This window comes from Morone saxatilis, unplaced genomic scaffold (genome assembly GCF_004916995.1).
Source record: "Morone saxatilis isolate NCDOM2014 unplaced genomic scaffold, NCSU_SB_2.0 Contig14, whole genome shotgun sequence".
In the NCBI taxonomy this organism is placed as follows: Eukaryota; Metazoa; Chordata; class Actinopteri; family Moronidae; genus Morone; species Morone saxatilis.
In genome coordinates this window covers 4,100,296-4,106,110 of record NW_023339696.1, presented here as the reverse complement: position 1 = coordinate 4,106,110, position 5,815 = coordinate 4,100,296, and positions in this window count along the sequence as shown.

Here is a 5,815-nt window from a genome sequence, read left to right as displayed (position 1 = left end):
TGACCACCAGGATGCCCAGGTTGTTAGAATGTTATTGCTAATTGGTGTATATTTAGCAGGTACTCAGCTGAAAGAGTATCTAGTACAGATAATGTACTTTTTACAAGTAAGAGTATCATCATTAAATAATGCATAATACATTATGACCACCAGGTTACCCAGCGGGTCATAATGTAATGGCTAATTGGTGTATGGCCCTATGCCTACCCTATCTTCTTCATCTTTAGACCTGTCTGTATAAATATCAAAATAACTGTAATATTTGCTTCTTATGTACTGACTTGCCAGGTGTCCTTTCCCACTCTCTTCCCATTCTCTTTTTAATTACATTATATTTAAATCTAGCTCAGATTTTGGAAACAAATAGAGATATTTCTCATAGGAGTAGGGGAGTTAAAACAGATATTCTCTAACTCTGATTTAGCCTTTGTTACCCAGCCAAAACCATTACCTTGAAAATAATTGAAAATAATTATATATATATACTATTCCTTAATTACACTATTGGCAGGGTTTTCATTACCACAGCCACATAGATGACTCCAGTATGTAAGTATGAGTTTATCTCTTCTTAGGTCTGAGGGCTCTTCTCCTAACTCAACCTGAATTGCCTTTGTTGGTGTTGATCTCATTGCATTGATTCCACCTTTTCTACATACCCTTTTAGTCTAATACCCAGATATTTAGGATTACCTACTTTTTCCATATTGTGGCCATATAACTTCAGGTTCTGTTTGTCTATCCTTTTCTTGGGGTGGCTGTAGCTCAAAGGGAGAGCGGGTCATTCACTAATTGAAAGGTTGTTGGTTTGATCCCTGGCTCCTCCCTGCCGTATGTTGAAGTATTCTTGAGCAAGATACTGAACCCTAAATTACTCCCGATGTTGTGCATTGGTGTATGAATGTGAATGAGTTAGTTTCTTTTCTGTTCTTTGCCTTCACTGTGTGAATGTGTGTGAAAGGGCATGTAGTGTAAAAGCGCTTTGAGTGATTGGAAGACTAGAAAGGCGCTAAACAAGTACAGGTCCATTTACCATTCTTCCTGGTAAATAACATGACAAAACTTACTTGGAGAGTATTGCTTCTTATTGTCCTCTTGCCTAGATGGCCCCATCATCTGCATACAGAGCTGAGCCAGTCCTTCTGTCCAGATTCATAAAAATATCGTGAATCATAACATTAGATAAAACTGGACTAATAACACTTACTTGTGGAATTCCATTAGGAACTTTAGACTCCTCAGACATTTTTATCCCACTTTAACTGTAAATTGTCTTTCTGATAGAAAATCTAAGACGCAATTATATAACTTACCTCTAATTCCTATCTTATTCAATGTAATTAATAACCCTTCCCTCCACATGGCCTAAGCCATTTCAATATCAAAGAACACAATTTTTATTAATTCTTTAATTTTAAACGTTTTGTCTATCTCATTGCTTACTTTTACAACAGCATCCATTGTAGAACGGCCCTTTCTGAAACTACTTTGGTATGTTGCCAATAACCCTGTGTGTTCAAGGAAGTAATTCTAACTTATATCTTCTTCATTCACTTACATAGGTGGGATGTTAGGGCAATGGGTCTATAGTGTCCAACATTATTAGGATCCTTTCCAGGTTTATTAAATAATATACTATGAATGTGATGTATTCTGTCTTTATTTATATTTTCCACAGCAGCACCAATTATTTTTGAATGGATGGGAATTTATACGGTTTTATTGATACCCATACCACTATTTATTGTGCTTAACGCTCCTATTCCTTGTCAATTCTCTTATTGATTCCTGATTGATTTTCTGTGGGGAGAAAAATAAGCCTGCTCAGGTTTGCAGCATCAGCACAACTGTTTTATTATTTATTATTAGAGTCTGAACACAGTGACATACAATTCTGATCGATCGGACAATTTGGAACCGGATGTCAACTGGAGCCAGTTCTCAATTCCAATCCCTATATTTTTGGAATCTGGTTGTACTTAAGTACAAATTCCTGGTCCTCATGCTTTGTTTGAGTATTTCTGTATTTTGCTGCTTCATACTTCTACTTCACTATATTACAGTAGGAAATGTACTTTATATTCCACAACTCTCTGACAGGTTTAGTTACTAGTTACTTTACAAATTACAATTGTTATCATATATAATAGTAAAACACTGAGATTGACCATAGTACTGCATGTGTCTGGCATGTGCAATGAATATGTTTAATACTCTTAAAAAGGGAGTGTGTATGACATATGTATTTTAAAAAAACAAACAAACATATATATCGCACGACTGTTTTGTTTTTTAAGTTCATGGCAGTATCAGGTTTATTTGATTGTGTATACAGTGTACGACTGTTTTTTTTTTGCTTGGTTAGCTACTAAAACTGGTCATGCTTCCAGTCACAACATTTGCACTGGAGAACATTGGCCAAAATTCCACCATCACTGGTTCTTCAAAAAAAAAGAGAGAACTAAAGAGAGAGAGAGCTGTAGAACTGGGATCCTGAGTTAGCAGACGCTTCCGAACAACATGTTTCTAGTTAAGAGCAGCAGAGAGGAAAATTCCACCACTCCTCAAACCTCCCTGCAACTGACCCCTACTCCTTTGTGGTGGGCACAGCCATGAACAACTCCATTAAGTTGAAAGAGAAGTTCCTTCAGCATTACAGTGGCAATTTTGAATGTGCTGGAAAAACAGACTTGGTGTAGGCTACTCTGAGAATATGTCCATTGGTCATGCATTGAGATGAGTATGGAGAATGTTGAACAAGAATGTCAGTTCTATGTTAGCAGTGATCAGCGCTCTTGTCTTTAATGCAGTAAATATGTGCCAGAAAGTGTCTACATCCCTAATGGTCTCTCCAGTGCATCTGAACGTGGGATTGTTGACGCAGCCATCGACCACAGAAAATACCTCAAGTGCAGTGGGAACAACAGAGAAGACTATTATTTTGGCAGGAGGCTTTGAAAACGGGGAGGAGGTTAAGATGGTCAGCCAGTCAGGGATAGAAAGCTTAGTAGAGCTACACCGATCAGCCATAACATTATGACCACCTGGGCACCCTGACTGGTCTGTTCTGACACCTTTCTATCAGAACCAGCATTAACTTTCAGGACCACAAGATGTGGTTAAAACCTTCGAAAACATAAAGTAATCTGAGTATTTTTTTTAAAAGATGCTGTTTCCAAGGTCAAGAATGAACCTAAAAGAGGTTCCCTGGTAGCTCATCTGGTAGAGTGTGTCCTCCATGTGCAAAACACTTAAACCGGCTCAACCTGTGGCCCTTGCATGTCATCTCCTCTCTCTCCCCCCTCTTTCCTGTCACTCTTGAGCTGCTACTAAGAAAAGCTTATTTTGAGCTGGACCCTGTTTTATTTGTCCACTACTTAATCACTGTGGCAGAAAGAGCTGACATTACATATGAAACTGGTTTTATGTTTACGAAGAAGATGTGGGAAAAATACTGTTCCTGGCTCCAATTGGTGTAATACCATTAATCAAACACTAGAGGTCTGTATATGTATATTTATCACAGGATCTGGGACAGTTAATGGAGAGTTTACTCTGCAGAATATGATCCAAAGAACATTAGAGTTATTTGTGATTATAGTAGAGTTGTGTTCTTCCAAAAACTTCATGTCCCTTATATATATTTTTTTAGGGTTTACCAATTCAGATTTTAAAAAAGTACAAAATATACAAATATAATCAAATTGTTCAAATGCTTATGGTCTCAATCTCTAGTTTCAAGTCTCCATACATTATGATGTTCATTTAGTAAATTAGAGTAAAATAGATGATAACGCAGAGTATGCCTTTGGGCGTAGCTATGTTGTGACTGAAGTCATTCTCAGTGAGTCTGTCCAGCGCAGCACACCAAACTCAGAACGTACCTATGACAGATCCTCCTAAATGTTACATATGTGGACCTTTAAGCTCTTAGTTGTCACTCAACCAGTGCTATGGGAAATGCCCACCTGGAGTTGTTTCCATAAATATGACCAAAGATAGTTTTATTCCCTTTTGAAAATTTAAAAATATGCAAAATAGCTACAGTATAGCTTTATATGATATAGTTTATATTTCTCTATACAATGAGGAGAATTCAAATCTCAATTTGACTTTAGACAAATGAAAACTGTAAGAAATAACATTATAAACAGCTACTATAGTTACATACAATACAGTTATATGTGTAAAGAAAATACACACACGCACACACTTGGTATGTGTATGACATCATACCCTTCTTGTTAATGACTATGGATCGCTCCATCATGTGTTGACCCCTCAGTAACAGTGAGGTCATTATTGATCCCTGTTGATATCATTGATTTGTTATTTAAAGTTGTCTGACTGATGACTTATTGATTATGTAGAAAATGTTGATTGGATGCCTACTATTGATGGCAGTTGGAAAGGCTATTTATAAAATGTATCCCATAACAGATTATTGATTATTTCCTTAACCACAGTGATCAGTGTGATCTCGGTAATCACAAGATCTCTACTCACTCAGATTTTATGCATGTTTATGGGTTTGTACCAAAGCTTTACCACAGATTCCAGTTATCCCAGGATCAGACATGATATATTTGTCTTTTGATATGATCACTGTGTCAAATGAGGTAATCAGCTACCAAAGAGAGGTGACCAATGACTATTCCACCTGACTAATGTAACTAATTCATGACAACTAATGTTTTTTAATGTTAAGGGTTTAGAAATGAAAGTGAACCTGGAACCATTCATCGTCCCAGATGCTATATTGGTTGTCTTTCACTGCGACACATTATATTGGATAAAACGAGCAACATGTGCTGCAGGGATGCGTTATTTTGTTTTGTTTTCTAATTTCGTTAGTTAGCATCGTTTCGTGTCAACTTTTCAATCTCAGCCTAGCCTGCCGTTTTTGTGCTAAACTTTGGTAAGAAATCAGTGGTGTCATCATGGCTAGGCAATAGCCAATCCTCTTCTGAATGCTAACTTGTGGTTGTACATTTTCACGACATTGTGATTATCCTAGAGGTCACAATAGGTCAGTTTAAACAAGAAGGTCAAGTTAAAAAAATGGTCGCACTACAATGAAATGGCTATTATAGAGACTCCACAAGAGTCTCAGCCTTCCAGTCACATCAAATTAATGCAATTCCAATACTGTTAGGGACCCCAGTATGCAGAAATATTCAAACACGCATAGATATAAATAACTCATTTATACTGCATGCAAAAAACTGCATGGGATTAGCATAAAGATAAGCTGTCGTTAGCAACAGCCTTTTTTTAGAAATGTAAAAGCTTCGAAATTAAATGCTGGGTTACTGACTAAAAACCCATTAAAAAAGCCTGTTGACTTCAAGGCAAGGAAACCAGAGTTGCTAAAATGCTAACTCATTTATGGGTTGTAGGACCCATTCCCGCAACACTAGTCTCCTTTCTGATGCTAATCTTTTTTTAGGTGAGCCCATTGTTGGACAGTAACATGGTCTGACCTCTGCATTAGTCTTTCTGTGTACTGATTCAAACCTCAGATAACGGCAGTATTTAATTGGTTAACTGCTTAACACACATCAATGTGTGTTATTTTTGCCTCTAAATCATTTAATATATGAACTTTTATTCTCACAAGCAAGTAAAATAAATGTTTTATCTCTGTTGGTGAATGTTTTAGAGAAGAGACGACTAATTTCATGATCCCCCACCCATTCACATAAACACACCTCTCTATCCTTTTGTCTGAGGTCATTAGGGGATCCTGAGGTAATGGTGGAAAGCAGGGCAGAGAGAAAAATGATAATCTAATAATTCACACACACACACACAC